Source organism: Notamacropus eugenii, chromosome 4 (assembly GCF_028372415.1).
Source record: "Notamacropus eugenii isolate mMacEug1 chromosome 4, mMacEug1.pri_v2, whole genome shotgun sequence".
Classification (NCBI taxonomy): Eukaryota; Metazoa; Chordata; class Mammalia; order Diprotodontia; family Macropodidae; genus Notamacropus; species Notamacropus eugenii.
The window spans coordinates 329,908,823-329,926,104 of record NC_092875.1 but is presented as its reverse complement, the minus strand read 5'-3'; the positions used below and the strand labels follow the sequence as shown (position 1 = coordinate 329,926,104).

The window sequence follows — 17,282 nt, the reverse complement described above, 5'->3', positions numbered from 1 at the left end:
CCTGAATATGATCTGATAATCTTAAGGAATGTTTAGTTTTTAATGATCAGTTGGAAACTTACTTAAAAACAAACTTGCATGGGGATGTGGAGAGATGAAGAGAGGGAAGAGAAAGTGGGGGATCCTTAGGGGAGCATAATTTCTTTCCTACCATGTAGCCTGTCATCATCACACTTTACTCCATGTGGCAAATGACTCTTAAAAGGAGTGAGTAGGAGAAGTTCCAACGGTTTAGACTACAGTCAACTTGAAGATGAGGAGAAAACTTGGGGTTAACTTCAAAAGAAGCTCTTTATTGCCTGTGAGTGATTTCACTGTGATGGTTTTGTGGGAGAGACTGGAATGGGGAGCATTGTTTAGCAACAGGGCTGATTTCAAAGGTAATGAGCTAACCATAAAAACCCAGGTCTTGGCTCCAAGCTACAGGACCACTCAGCCTTAACTAGCTCAACTTGTGGCAAAGAAAAGGAAATTGAGGTTTAGATTAGTTCCTGGGAACTCTGAAAGCTTACTTAGCTCAAATGAAAGAGAGCAGGACTCTAAAGGAAAAATAAAATCAGGAGTTCATTTCTCTTCTGGTTTAGACATCAACATCCATCCATTCTTTGTTCTTGATCTGTGATCTCATCTTCTGCAGCCTCTGAAGCTCTCTCCAAACTGGACTTTGACAGTAGCTGAAGTCAATAAAGCAAATTCATGAGCTGATGGGATATCAGTGTAATCTAAATCACCTCTGTTGAAGGAAAAAGAGGATTTTTCCCCCTTTTTTTCCTAATTATGACTGGAAACTTTGTGTTGCTTGCCCCTCTAATGATGAAGCAGCTTTAACTTTTCCCATCATGGTCTTTTTTTCCACCATGCTGGTCAAAGATTTTTGTGTCTTAGTCCACCATGAAGCCCTTGGAGCAGAGATCCACACACCACTAAAAGTGAGCATCAGGCAGGTCACAGGTCAAATGTTTAGAGATGTGTCTGGGTTTGAGCTGAAGGGCATGCCTTGTGGAAAGCAGCTCTCCTTTCCAAAGCAGCATTCTTTTTTTTTAATATTAATTTTATTTATTTTTAGTGTTCTACAATCACTACCATAAAACTTAGATTTTTTTTCCCTTACATACCCCCCACATCCCCCCTCCCTCCCTGAGATGGCATACAATTCTATATAGGATCTACACATACATTCCTATTGAATACATTTTCACTATAGCCATGCTATGTAGAACTAAAATTAATAAGAGAAATCATATGACAAACCAAAACATGATACACACACAAAAAAATGATCTGCTATGTTCTGTGATTGAATTCCATAGGTCTTTCTCTGGATGTGGAAGGCATTTTGCCTTAGAAGACCATTGGGAATTTTCTTTTTAAGTTCTTGTATTGCTATGAAATTCCAAGTCTTCCAGAAAAATCTCTCTCACACTGTGGTTGTTGCTGTGCACAAAGTTCTCCTGGTTCTGCTCCTTCTGCTCAGCATCAGATCATAGAAGTCTTTCCAGGCCTCTCTGAAGTCTCCTTGTTCATCATTTCTTATAGTGCAATAGTATTCCATTACATTCATATACCATAATTTATTCAGACATTCCTCAATTGATGGGCAGCCCTTTGATTTCCAGTTTTTGGCCACTACAAAGAATGCTGCTATAAATATTTTTGTACATGTAGGACCCTTTCCCATTTTTATGATCTCTTGGGGGTACAATCCTAGAAGTGATATTGCTGGGTCAAGGGGATGCACATTTTTGTAGCCCTTTGGGCATAGTTCCAAATTCAAAGCAGCATTCTTTCAGACAATCTTGCAAACCACACTATAATCTAAATGACTGTTGTCCCAGTCTGAGTGCCTTGTTTCAGAACAGAAAATGGAATTTGAATGAGCATACAACCAACTGTTCATTGATTGACTACAAGATAAAAGCACTTGCCCTAGAATCTTGACTTCAGAAATGGAACTTGGAGCTTCCCAATGGAACATTGACTAGGGCTTTATCTATTGTGTGTTATAGTTATTGTAGAAACTGTAATTCCCCATTGTTCTTGGAATAACAGCTGCTAGTGTCATCTGGTTCTGGGGTTTATTACTTTTATTATTGTTGTTTTCTTTCATCTGATGTTCTTCATTTCTTAGTTTTACATTATCACTTCTGAAAAATCTTTATTATCTTGTTGATAACAGCAAGTGAAATTAGTTGACTAATGAGATTTAACTCTTGGTATGTCTTTTATGACCTTTCCTCTTCCTTTACCTTGTCTTCATCTACTCATCACAGTTGTATTTGCCAAACTGTGTTTGGGGGAAGGGGACTGATCCCGTCTTATGAGTGCATTAGTGAAAGGAATTACCTCACTAGTCAGATGAGTACCTGTTTGGTCACTTAGAATCTTAGAGCAATAAGTTGCTGTCCATAGTCACAGCTAGTGCTAGTCAAAGACTTAAATTCAATTCTCCTTGCCTCCAAAACCAGCCTTCCACCATATTATGGTATATGATTAGAAAGAGAAGTGGGATAATCAGAAGCAGGAAGCAGTAGCAGAAGTGAGGGTTAAAAAAAGGGCAATTCATATAATTCATAGGGACTGACAATGTTAAAAGTACTGGAGAAAGATCTCCAGTAATACATTAGTGGATCATTTAAGAATCATTTACAAGGATATGGTCTTTTAGGAGATATGGAAAAAGATTAATATAGATTGCAGATGGATTGATATTGGAAAAGAAATTGGAAAGAGCACCCACCTTAATAAGATCACAGACCTGTTGAAGTTTTGAAGTGGTTTTTTTTGGTTTAAACTATATCCCTCAAAGAGGGTTTCTGTGATGATCAAATGATATAATATTTAAAGTGATTAGGATAGTGACTGGCACATAGTAGCTATTTAATAAGCTACATCTTCCTTTCTTTCTTAAATTAAGAAAAAAAGTGCATTTTTAGCAGAGCTGAGAACCAGTAGCAGTATGACCTAAATATATGTTTATGTATGACCTAAACCATAGTTTAATATATTGCGAATGCTTTAGGAACTAAACATGCATATACTTTGACTCAGCTACCTTTGACTCAGGGACCATATCCATAAGAAATCACTTTTAAAAAAAAGAAAAAGAACCATATGAACAAAAAAATGTACCTAACATCCTTTTTAAATACATGGGTAGCTAAATTGTACAGTATATAGAGTACTAAATGGGGAGTCAGTAAGATCTGAGTTAAAATCTGACCTCACTGTGTAAATCTAGCTGTGTGACTCTAGGAAAGTCATTTAACCTTGGTTTTCCTCAGTTTCCACAACCATAAATAAAATGGAGATAATAATAGCATCTACGTCACAAGCTTCTTGTGAGAATCAATGAGATAATGTTTGTAAAGCAATAAGTACAGCATCTGGTAAAGAGGTAGCATAATATAAGTAGGGGGAAGGAGGCTTCCTTCCCTTTTATAGTCTCCAAAAATCAGAAATTAAGGGGTTGTCTTCCTATTGAAGAAAGGTTAAAAATTGATAGAATATTATTCTGACATAAGATGACAAGATGGACAGTCATAGGAAAACTGGGAAGACTTCTATGAACTGATGCAAATGAGAATCAGAACAACTGATGCATTAAGATGCAATGACAACATTATACTGAATCAAGACTCTAATCAACACAATAATAAATGAGTCCAGAATTTCGAAGATGAAACATCCCAATCCCCTCCTGACAGAGAGGTGCTAAACATTAAATGCAGAGAGACACATATATTTTGGAGTATGGCTCATAAATGTTTGTCTTGCTATACTATGCATGTTTATGATGAGGGTTTTATTTTTTAGAAATTTGTTATTATTCATTTGGAGAGGGGACTGATGGGAGAGAAATTTAAATGCACATAAATGATTTTTTTAAACTATATCCTGCCCGACAACCTTGTGAATTTGTTAGTATGCCCTACCTGAGTCACACAGATAATCTTCTGATGCCAAGTTCAAGGCTCATTCTGATGTACCATTGTACCTCATCACATGTAGGACCTCTCCCTATTTCCAATCATTCTCATATAACAGCATTTCATTGAAAAAAAACTCAGGTCACTTAAGGGATAATGTCTCACTTTCAAATGTTTGGTTTTCTCAGATCCAGGAGTTGTTTCCTATCACAAACCAACTTCTTCATGAACTGTCTTTACTCTCTTGCTCTTATCTTTCCACCATCATGTAAATCAGCATTGAAGTGATTTCTATGTATAGTTACTGTGATTCCAATTCTTTTACTCTTCTAATTATTTCCTATTCATTCTGTATAGAACTTACCTCATATATATCTACATATACATATACATATTATCTCTCCCATGGGACTATAAACCCCGTGAGGGCAGAAATAGTCTTTTGCCACTTTTTCTATTCCGAATGCTTAAAAGGGTGCTTGACACACAGCAGGCACTCAATAAATGTTTATTGACTATTGATTGATATGCAATAGAGATTCAAATACTAATGAAAAGTCCCTACCTTTAAGAAGCTTACATTCAAGGCAGAACCAAGATGGCAGAGTAACATCACGAACTTTCTAGCACTCTACCCCCAAACCCAGCCAAATACCTGTAAAAAATGACTCTAAACAAATTCTGGAGCTGCAGAACCCACAGAATGATGGAGCAAAGTAAATCTCTAGCCCAAGACAGTCAGGAAGATGAACAGAAATCATCTATCATGTTACACTGAGAGCAGACCACAATCTAGCATCCTGGAAGAGATGGAACTTGAACAGGCCTCAGGGATCAAATCTTTGGCACCTATGGTGGTTTTCAGTCTTCATGACCCCAAAACACCAAGGACAAATTGGGAGGTCAGTGCAAAAAACCTATGGGACCTGCAGGAGAGAGTAGAATGGGTAGCCCCAGCCCCAGGGCTGCAAAAGGGCCTGAGGAGTACGCAACATCCACAACAGTGGGGGCAGAGGCAGTGACTATTTCTGGAACTCTAGGCCCACAGATTGTGGGGGAATCAAGCAGCTAACAGTCCACCCGTCACTCCCACTAGAAGCAGAGAACTACCTTGACAACAAGCTCAAAAGTCAAGTAAATAGTTGTGGAAATGAGCAAAATCCAGATAAAGAATCATATTACAGAATCTTACTTTGTTGACAAGGAAGATCAAAATATACAAACAGAAGAAGATGACAGAGTCAAAGCTCCTGTATCCAAAACCTCCAAGAAAAATATGAACTGATCTCAGACTTGGAAGAGCTCAAAAATAATTTTGAAAATCAAATAAAAGAAGTAGAGCAAAAACTGGGAAGAGAAGTGGGACTGATGCAAAAAAATCATGAAAAAAAAGGCAACTGTTTGCTAAAAGACATCCCCAAAAATGCTGAAGAAAATAACACTTTAAAAAAATCGACTAACCCAAATGGCAAAAGAGATCCAAAAAAAATCAATGAGAAGAATGTTCTCAAAAGCAGAATTAGCCATATGAAAAAAGGAGGTCCAAAAGCTCACTGAAAAAATAATTTCTTAAAGATTAGAATAGAGAGTCCAGGGGGCCCAGGCCCTGGCAGATGCAGCTGTTCCTGGTCTTCTAAGTAAGTAGTGGCAGGTGGGTGATGCCAATCAGAGCTATGAAGAAAAAGGTGCTATTGATGGGTAAGAGAGGGGCTGGTAAGACCAGCATGAGACCAATCATCTTTGCAAATTATATTGTGAGAGACACCTGCCACCTTGGTGCAACAATTGACGTGGAACATTCTCATGTTCGATTTCTGGGAAACCTGGTAATGAACCTCTGGGACTGTGGTTTTGTAATTTCTTGGTTTCTCATAAAGTCATTAGCCTCCATCTGTTCCATACTAATTTTTAAAGAACTATTTTCTTCAGTGAGCTTTTGAACCTCCTTTTCCATTTGGCTAATTCTGATTTTTAAAGCATTCTTCTCCTCATTGGCTTTTTGGACTTCTTTTGCCAATTGTGTTAGCCTATTTTTAAAGGTGTTATTTTCTTCAACATTTTTTGGGTCTCCTTTAGCAAGGTGTTGACCCACTTTTTATGCTTTTCTTGCATCTCTCTCATTTCTCTTCCCAGTTTTTCCTCTACCTCTCTTACTTGATTTTCAAAATCCTTTTTGAGCTCTTCCATGGCCTGAGCGCATTGAATATTTATTTTGGATGTTTGGGATACAGAAGCCTTGACTTTTATGTCTTTCCCTGATAGTAAGCATTTTTCTTCCTCATCCAAAAGGATGGAAGAAGATATCTGTTCACCAAGAAAGTAATCTTCTATAGTCTTGCCCTTTCTTGGGCATTTTCCCAACCAGTTACTTAGCTTTTGGGTCCTTTGTCAAGAGTAGGGTACACTCTGGAAATCTGTGAGATCTCAGTTCCTCCAAGGTGGCACAATCAAGCGTGTATGCTGGTCTGGGACCAGATAGAGATTTTTGTGCCCAGAATCTTAGTAGTTTCCTCTCCACAGCCACCTGGCCTCCAGTTCTGCCAAGCTAGCACCAAGGGGTTGAGATTCAGTTAAGCTGTGGGGGCAGGGCCACCATTCAGAGTGAGATAAATACCAGCTCCTCCAGGGTCTCTATACAGGGATGAGGTAAGAATGGACTGCTCAGTGCCCCCAGGGGTTTTACAATCCAACAATGGATGTGGGCAGCTGTACGGGCTGCTATGGGAACTGCTGCCACCTGCCTGATGTGACCTCTGTGGCTGCTGCCTAAGGCCAGAGCTATGGGAAAGCCCTTCTCCCTTCCTGGCCAGCTGAAAAAACCCTGTCACTGACCTTTGGCTCCTGTGGGTTGAGGGATCTGAGGAATCGCTGCTGGGACTGGATTCTGCCCCCAAGGTGTCCTCCTCCCAGAGTGTCATTGTGCCGCATGAGTGGCCAGGGCTGGGCTGGGCTCTTCTCTGAGTCTGGTGCAACAGACGTTTCCCATGGGTCTTTCAGGTCACCCTGGGCTAGAAATGTCCTCCACTCTGTTGTTCTCCACTTCTGCTGCTCCAAAATTTGTTGAGAGTCCCTCTCTACAGGTATTTTATGGGCTGTGTGGGGAGAGCCTGCATGTGTGTGTCTTTCTACCCTGCCATCTTGGCTCTGCCCCCCCTCTGGGACTGTGGTGACCAGGACATCTTCATGGAGAACTATTTTACCAGCCAGTAGGACAATATTTTTCACAATGTGGAGGTTCTGATTTATGTGTTTGATGTGAAAAGTCGAGAGCTGGAGAAGGACATGCATTACTACCAGTTCTGCCTACAGGCCATCCTTCAGACTTCCCCTGATGCCAAGATCTTTTGCCTCATGAACAAATTGAATCTTGTTCAGGAGGATCAGGGGGATGTGATTTTTAAGAAATGTGAGGTCTCAGGTCTCTGAGGCAGCTGTCCCACCCATTCAAATGTGCTTGTTTTCAAACATCCATCTGGGATGAAACATTCTATAAGGCCTGATTCAGTATCATCTATTAGCTCATCCTCAACATTGAGCAGCTGGAAATGAACCTGAGAAACTTTGCTTAGCTTATCAAAGCAGATGAAGTGCTTCTCTTTGAAAGAGCTACTTTTCTGGTAATTTCCCATAACTGGATGTCCACAGGTTTGAGAAGATCAGCAATATCATCAAGCAGTTCAAGCTGAGCTGCAGCAAGTTGGCTGGAATCATGGAAGTCTGAAACTCTAACCTTGCTGCTTTCATTGACATTTTTACTTCCAACACTTACATGATGATTGTCATGGCTGATCCATCAATACCATCTGCCTCAACCCTGATCAATATCAACAATGCCAGGAAACATTTTGAGAAGTTGGAGAGGGTGGATGAACCAAAGCACAGCCTTCGCATGCGCTAAATGTGCTCCTGTGACCTTTTGGGGAACAGCAGAACTACATTGTATTTGGCCTTGAGTTTGGAGATTTGACCATTGCTATTACATATTCAGGCTTTGAGATAAATGCCACTTTCCACTTTTATATTCTTACCCTGTGCTCCCCACCTTCCAAATAAAACATAAACATATACATATACCCCATACACATACACACATGTATATATCTACCCATACCCACAAGAAAGTCCCACACCAACACACTTACATATGCAAGACATCACCAGGAGACCCAAGGGAGCCTGAAGAAGGCCTTCATGGAAAGGGAGAGGCTCTTAGGGCACAAGGGAAGGTGACATGCACATCATATATTCACATAGTTCTGATAGTTATGCATGCCAAGCCTTTACTTTGGGATATTCTGCCTCTGATTGTGAATGCCATGAATGGAATTCTGCTCTTCTTTCAGCAAGATGCTGCAAAGTATTTCAAAATCCCTCCTTGTTCTCAGTTGTAAAAGCAAATATAATTCCTTAAAGATTCCTAGTTCCCTGAAGATCTTAAGTGTTTCTCCTTTCACTAGATTATTTTTGTCCTTTTTGCCACTGGTACAAACCTCTGGATCTTCACAAACTCATCCCTATTTTATTTCTGGAGAATTCCTACATTACCCACTCAATGGCAAATTTGTATCACTCTTATGTTATCTGTATTAACCATTGGACAAAATACAGTATTTATGGCAACAAAGTGCAAAAAAAAAAAAAAGATTAGAATAGAGCAGATGGAAGCTAATGACTTTATGAAAAATCAAGAAATTATAAAACAAAATCAAATGAATGAAAAAATAGCAGACAATGTGAAATATCTCATTGGAAAAATAACTGACCTGGAATATAGATCCAGGAGACACAGTTTTAAAATTATTGGACTACCTGAAAGCCATGATAAAAAAAAAGAGCCTACACATCATCTTTCAAGAAATTATCAGGTACAACTGCCTTGATATTCTAGATTCAGAGGGCAAAATAGATATTGAAAGAATCTACCAACTGCCTCCTGAAAAAGATCCCAAAAAGAAAACTCCTAGGAATATTGTTACTAAATTTCAGAGCTCCCAGGTCAAGGAGAAAATATTGCAAGTAGCCAGAAAGAAACAATTCAAGTATTGTGGAAATACAATCAGGATAACACAAGATCTAGTAGTTTCTAAACTAAGGGATTGCAGAGCTTGGAATATGACATTCCAGAAGTCAAAGGAGCTAGGATTAAAACCAAGAATCACCTACCCAGCTAAACTGAGTATAATACTTCAGGGGGGAAAATGGTCATTCAATGAAACAGAGGACTTTAAGCAATTTGGATGAAAAGACCAGAGTTGAATAAAAAATTTGACTTTCAAACACAAGAGAAGCATGAAAAGGTAAACTGGAAAGAGAAATCATAAGGGACTTACTAAAATTGAACATTTTACATTCCTACATGGAAAGATAATATTTGTAACTTGAGACTTTTCTCAATGTTAAAGTAGTTGAAGGGATTTTATATATATATAGACAGAGGATACAGGGTGAGTTGAATAGGAAGAGGTGATGTCTAAAAAAAATAAAATTAAGGGGTGAGAGAGGAAATATTGGGAGGAGAAAGGGAGAAATAGAATGGGTCAAATTATCTCTCTCACATAGAAAAGGCAAGCAAAAGTTTTTTCAATGGAGGGGAAGAGGGGAAGGTGAGAGAGAAAGAGAGAATATTTCACTCACGGTATTTGGCTTAAAGAGGGAGTAACATGTACACTCAATTTGGTATGAAAATCTATCTTACACTACAGGAAAACAGGGGGATAGGGATAAGCAGGGCTTGGGGGGATGATAGAAATGAAGACAAATAGGAGGAGGGGGTAATTAGAAGTAAACACTTTTGAGGAAGGATAGGGTCAAAACAGAGAATAGAATAAATGTGAGGCAGGATAGAATGGAAGGAAATATAGTTAGTCTTTCACAATATGACTTATGGAAGTGTTTTGTGAATGTATGCTTGTCAAAGAGACTATTTTTGGAGAACTCACACAGGGCAAGAGATCACATGGGGTCAGAAAAAGCAATATGAGGACACTCTCAAGGTGTTTCTCAAGAACTTTGGAATTGATTGTGTGACATAGGAGATACTGGCACAGGACCACTCAGCATGGCATGCCCACATCAGAGAAGGTGCTGTGTTCTATGAGCAAAGCAGAATTGAAATAGCTCAAAGGAAATGTAGGATACACAAATTTAGAGTATCTACCCCAAATGTTCACATGGAGTATTTGTGTTCAATCTGTGGTAGAGCATTCCAAGCTCATATTGGTCTGATTAGCCACAGTCAGACACATTGAATTTGACTTTATCATAATGATGTCATTTTAGTCCTCTTTGAGAATGAAGGACAAAAATGAACCACTGTTATGGAAGTGTTATGCATACCTACACATGCATAACTTATATTGAATTGCTAGCCTTCTCAGTGGGGATGGGTGGGGAGGGAGGAAGGAAGAGAAATTAAATTCAAAGTTTTAAAAACGAATGTTAAAAATTGTTTTTATATGCAACTGGGAAATAAGATATACAGGCAAAGGGGTGTAGAAATCTATCCCTACAAGAAAAGAGAGGGAATGGAAATAAGAGAAGGGATAAGTGTGATAGAAGATTGAGGGAAGAGGTACTCAGAATGCACTCTGTCTTGGGGTGGGTGGAGGGGAGAGATGGGGAGAAAACTTGGAACTCAGAATCTTGTGGAAGTGAATGTGGAAAACTAAAAATAAATAAATAGTTTTTTTTTTAAAAGCTTACATTCTTCTAAGAGAATGGGACATGTTCATAGATAAATAAGAATGGAACACACACATACATATACATGATATATACATAAGTGTGTATATACATATATATAATCTACATACATAGGTACATTTATAAGTGTGTGTGTGTGTCTGTGTCTGTGTGTGTGTACTACTATACAATAATTTCAGGGTCTGGGTGGATTGACCCTGGAGAAATCAGAAAAGGTTTTTCAAACAAGGCAGCCCTTGAAGTGAGCTTTCAATGAGTTATAGGCATTCCAAGCAGTGTAGGGGAAAAGGGAAGAGATAGAGGAACATTTCTGGCATGGAAGTTAAACCAGCAGGCAGGCCAGTTTGGCTAGTGGGTAGAGTGTGTGAAGGAGAATCATATGCAATCAATTCAAAAAGATGAGAGAGAACCTTTATAAATGAAAAAGAGGGTTTATATTTATATTTCATTCAAAATCAATGGGGAATTTAATTGAAGCTTCTTGAATAAACAGTAGTATGGTCAGTTGTGATCTAGAAGAAAGGAAACCAACTTGGGAACTATTACCACAGTTTAGTATAGGAGATAAGGGCCCAGACTTTTTGTGGTATGAGCAGAAAGAAGGAGAACTGGAATGACGTTCAAGAGATAGAACTAACAAGATTTAGCAATTCATTGGATATAGGGGAGGGAAAGAGTGAGAGCAAAGAGTTAAGGATGAATTCTAAGATGCAAACTTGGGTGATTAAAAGAATGGAATAAATAGAAATAAAAATAAAATTTATAGAAGTTTTATAGAAATAAAAAAAGTTAGCAGGCAAGATAGATTCAGGGTGGAAATAGTAATTAGGTTGATTTTGGACACGACTTTGAGGTGCCTCTGAAACATCCAAATGCATATATCCAGCAGATAGATGTCTGGAGAAGTGGGACTAGACCACAGGGCAAAGTTGATGGCCAGAATGGAGCTGTGGGAGTTATCCTCATAGGGATGATGGTTGAGTCCATGGAAAGTAAAGAAATTATCAAGACAGAATGTCAGCAAGAAAAGAGGAGAGTCCATGAAAGAATTATAAGGTCTGACCAGAAGTATACTGGTAAGTATTAGACAACTGACTCTCTGGAGAAAGAACAAATGTTCAAAACCCTTTTAAGCTTAATCTTCATTATTAAAATTTTTCTCTATTATTTTCTCAGTCTGAGCAATAAATAAAAAGTCCCAATTGTAGTATTTGCAGATTTCTAAAGTGTAAACGACCACACTGCAAATTTAACAATTGCTGCTCAAGAGGCTGTAGGAGCTGGTTCTAGCACACACATAAGGGGTGGAGTGTGAATGCCAATCATGCAAAGGATACTGATGATGTCAGGGAAATCACAGAAAGAAACAGTGTCTAAGAAGAGAGAGTAATTGGTAGTGCTTAATGCTGCAGACAGGTCAAGACTATGAGGACTGAGGATATACAATGGGATTTAGCACCATTGTACCATTTGTAAGCATGGAGAGAGCAGTGGTAAGGATGGAAGCCAGATTGCAAGGGTTATGAAGAGAATCAGAGTGGTTGTTGTTGCTGTTTTAAATAGAAGACCGAACTTCCCCACCTTATCTTCTCCTAAATTTTGACTATGAAAAGGAGAAAAAATACAGGATAATACCTTAAGGAGATATGAATCCCTTAGGGGATAATAAAGCTATTTCTTAACGATAATACCTTAAGGAGTCAAGTGAATATTCTTAAAGTGAGAGAAGATGATCAGGACATGTTTCATTATTGATAAAATAGACATGATATCAAAAAGTCATCTCTTTTCCAATTGATCAGGAACAAGAGACTGTCCAAGAACCAATTTTCAGCTTCCATTCTCACTTTCATGTGGCCTTATGTGAGTATTATGAGACATTTTTTAAAGCAAAGGTTCGAGGAAGCCATACGACCCAGAATAGCAGAATGGAAAGAGTCCTCAAGAAGCTTAGACTGTCATCCTAGTTCTACTCTTTAAAAGTTTTGTAGTATTGGTTAAATCTCTTTGCCTTTGGGTTAATCAACTGCTTCATTTGTACAATGAAGCAACTGAGCCAGATGCATTCAAGGGTCTATCTCAGGCACAAACATCTGTGGCCCTACTTTGACTTCTCCACTTACACAGAATAGTTTTGAAGGGAGATGTGGATTTTATACAAAAGAAAACAACTCATTATTAACTTTATTTTTAAGGTAGCTTTACTAAATCTACTTCTCCAAATTAGTCTTCATGTGTGGCTACTACTGTCTCTGTCACTTTGCCTTCTTTTATGGAACTACGTTCAAACAAATACCTATATAACATTTTCTTCAATGATGGAGGGGAAATGTACTATTAGAGCTATTTTTTTCCAAGGGAACACTTTTCATTCTTTATCTCAAGTAAGGCTCTTTCAGTAACACTCAATAATAAGTGTTGAATGGAAAAGAGGGCTATAATTAATATTCCAGTTAGGATCTTGCACTTTTATATCAATGCCATGTTTACCTCAGGGATGCATGGTTGGCTCTGTGCTATTTAACATTTTTATCAATAATGTGGATAAAGACATAGACCCCATCCTTATCAAATTTGCTGATGACACAAAACTGGAAGAAATAGCTATACTCTGTACTACACACAGGATCTCAAAAGATCTTTACAGGCTAGAGCTCTGGTCCAAATCTAATAAAATGAAATACAATAGGGATAAATATAAATTCTTGTACTTGAGCACAAAAATCAGTGTCCCCTGTTCAAGGTAGGAGAGGCATGGTTAGACAGCAATTTTTCTGAAAAAGATTCCAGGGAATTGGAGTGTGGCAAGTTTAATACTTGACAGTGATGTGGAGGAAGCTGCTGGAGAAGGACTAGAAGTAGCATTTCATTACTAGGAAGCTACAAATGAAGAAATTCCCACTAACAATCCAGCTCAGCACCTTCTCTTCCACTCATCTTTGACAAATTATAATGTTGCCTAGAGCACTAAGAGGTTAAGTGACTCACTTTCACAGCCAGTATGTGTTCAAGGTGGAATTTGAATCCAAGTCTTCCTGATTTTGAGGCCAGCTCTCCTTTTGACAGCCAAAAAAGCAAGTGACATCTTAAGCAGCATTAAGAGAGATAGAACTTCCAGGAATGGAGAGGTGAGACTTTCATTCCACTGTGCTCTTATCAGACCTAATATGGAGTGTTATATACAGTTCTAGACCCCAAAGTTTATTTTCACAATAAATGAAACTACAAAGATATTAAAGATGATAAATGAAGACCCATAGAGGTAAAATTACTTACCAAAAATTGCATAGTTATTCAGTACCAGAGCCAGAACTGGCATTCAAGTCTCCCATGTTTTGTAGATCACTCCGTATCTTAGACATAAACTCTCCTTCTCACTGAGAGATCTGTTAGTCTGAGAACAATATCATAGATTGATTCTGGTTGTCTCTAATTACCTAAGGAGTTTTATCCTTTATGACATCTTTCAAGATACAATGAGCTTTCAGAAAAGCTCAGCAAATACTTCCATGTATTAGTAGCTGATTTCCTATTGTAGACAGATTTTATTTAAATAGTTAGTCCAGAAGTGTAAGGAGCAAAATAATTCAAGAGGAAGGAAAATGTTTTTACCTACTACAGCAGAAACCAACGTGTTCAGAGCCAACACTAATGATGTATACTGCTTCCAGAACCTGAGACCTTTCAGAACCAGCATTTCAAAATCTAAACCATCATAGGACTTTAACATTGTATCAGGAAGAGGGAAATATGTTGTAGTGGATTGAATGCTAGGCTTGGTTCCAGGTGTGATAATAATCCATCAAAATGAGGCAACTATATTGTAAAATGGAGAGAAAATGAGACATGGATCAAGTCCAACCTTACATACCTACTAGCTGTGTAACTTTGAGCAAGTCACTAAACCTCTGTCTGCATTTAAAAAATAAATATAGTAGTAACACCTACCTTCCAGGGTTATTGTAAGTATTAAATATAATATTTATATAATACTTACAAAGCTCTTAGCAAATAGTAAAAATCTATATAAATGTTAGTTATTACTATTATTTAAATTAATTTAACAACATTTACTTAGCCATACCTCAGTGAAAAAGGCACTTGCTTTGCTTTTCTTCCAGTTCGCTGCTACCACAAACAATACTGCTACAAATGCTTTGGTTTATATCTTTGACCTCAAGTATAGATGTAGTAAGTTTTCAGTCCTTATCTTTCCTGAGGAAATAACACAAGGAAAGGAACCTAAGTATAATACAATGGGTTTTCATCACGTGAAATTAATGAATAAATGAATGAATGCATGAATATATTCAGATGTCCAAATGAATCTGTGATCTCATTTATTTCAGTGTTTCCTCCAATGATGAAGATAGCAGCCCAGCCATCCCTGACTAGTCTATGAAACTTTTATCCATGTCTTTTACCACAGAAAATCCACCCAACATACAACCTCCTGTATTTCTCCTGACATTTTGAAATTAACAGTGGAGTACACTGGCTATCCATTTGGCACCCTCTGTCATCCTTTTGTCCCAGATTATAGCTGTGTATGTTTTTATGTACTTGTGTGTATTAATATACATACAGTATTTTAAATTAACTCATATTTACAAAGAACCTATTAACTATTATAGTGATTGTAATAAAAGGTTCCAAATTTTTCACGCTTCTTGGACATGTCTTGATCTGAGTACTAAAAATGGTAAAATATTTGCATTGGCAGAGTGAAGAAACAAAGGTATTATGACCTGCATGGTGTGGCCAGAGGCAGAGGGTGGAAGAAATGAGTCATCCAGGGAAAATATTTCTGAGCTTGAAGACAGCAATAAAAACAAATAAGTAGTGAATCCAGGAAAATGGAATTGCCCATGGTTCTGACGTTATGGGATTTGAAGTAATCAAAATTCTTTTCAACCTAAAATACACCACCCATTCATATTCCCTAAAATTCATATAAACTTAGAGGTAGGAGAGACATTAGAGATCATTAGGAGAGATTAGAGCTCATTTAGTCCTGTGCTTTTGTTTTATAAATAAGAAAACTGAATTTAATAATAGATTTGGCTGAGGTCTTACAGATAATAAACAATACAATTAAGATTTCTAGGTTCTCTGCTTCCAGATTTGATATTTTCTTCTACACCATACCAGTTGTTTTATCCTCCTTCCTCCTTCCCAACTCACCCCTAAATTCATTTCAATTCAACTCTTACTTTAGTAAGAGTTCATCAATTCACTGATGCATAGTGCTAAGTGGTAGGGGAGATACAAAATATGTATTTACATATGCATATATACTTATATTACTTGTGTGTGTAATCATGGAGTCTTTAATCTGCTGAGATAAGACACAGCTAACCATAATAGAAAACATTTATCTATTGCTCCAAACTTTACAAAGCACTTCACATTCATTTTGTCATTTGATTCTTATAATACAGATCCTGTGCAGAAGCAGCATAGCCTGGTGTCTAAGTCAGTTCCCAAGTCAGGAAGACCTCAGGCCAAGGCCTGCCTCTGGCATATTTTCTGTGGAGACTTGGGCAAGTTACTCAGAGCCCCAGGTACATCCTTATACCTGCATCCAGAGAAAGAAGTGACAAATAGATGTGTGTATAGAATAATTTTGTACACACATACATAAATTTTGTGTATATATGTATATAAAAACACACACATGTATGTATATATATTTATACATATGTATATAGATATAGACAGATGATAGATAGATAGGTAGATAGATAGATAGACAGACAGACAGACAGACAAACATACCTATTTGTGTCTAACAGTAGCTATCTCTAGGGTGGAGGGAGAAAAAAAGAAAAACGAAATTTACATAATAACTTTACTACATATTTAAAAGGAAAAGTAAGTTGTACATGATAGATTTGTAGTTTCATGTCAAATTATCTTTTTATTATACTACATAATGGAAATGCTTGTTTTATTCCACGTATTTAAAATAAAATTTTTAAAAAGACTATACAGACAATTTTTCATAAAGCTAATGGTTTCCAGTAATAAGAGGAGGGCACTGCAAAAAGTGGAGGGTAGAGGTGTCAAAAGCTATGCCATGATGGGTAATATCATGGTTTTACTTCCATTCAATACTATCAGTGATGTCAAAGCCATGCTACTAAATTCCAGCAGAGATGAGCAAAATCCAGCTGAAGAACGTGGAGAGGAACAGAGGTGGGAAGTGGAGAGAGGAGAGGCAGGAAAGAGGCAAAGAGGCAAATTTCATCAAACAACAATCTCTTGTGGATTTCCTTCATAAAAGCATGACTTCAGAAGTTCCCAGGAGTAACCTAGTGTCTTCCCTGTGGGAGACTGTACTCAACTAGGTATTTCTTCTCTGAATGGAGGACACCTAGCCCAAAATGTCAATGGAAAGAAGTTTTTCCCCTGTGGATGAATTCTTCAGACTCTAGACTTGACCACTAAGCTAGGAAATTACAGAGAGACCCCTGAGACCTGTGGAGATATCACAGTATATATATGCTTGAGAGTGAAGCATAGAAGTCAGAGTACAGGCAGTCATCCCTGGAGACTTTGGGGCTGTTCCAGTGCTCCCTGAAGCACTGGACCTTGCTGTACCTTGGTCAAACTGGGCTGAACCTTTACCAAACCCATGGCTAACTGTCTAAA

At 37.9% G+C, this 17,282-nt stretch overlaps 1 pseudogene; it reads left to right on the top strand.

The window, feature by feature from the left end:
- The first annotated feature begins 5,584 nt into the window (after positions 1-5,584).
- Positions 5,585-7,909, top strand: LOC140498463 (ras-related GTP-binding protein A-like; annotated as a pseudogene).
- The last annotated feature ends 9,373 nt before the right edge of the window (positions 7,910-17,282 follow it).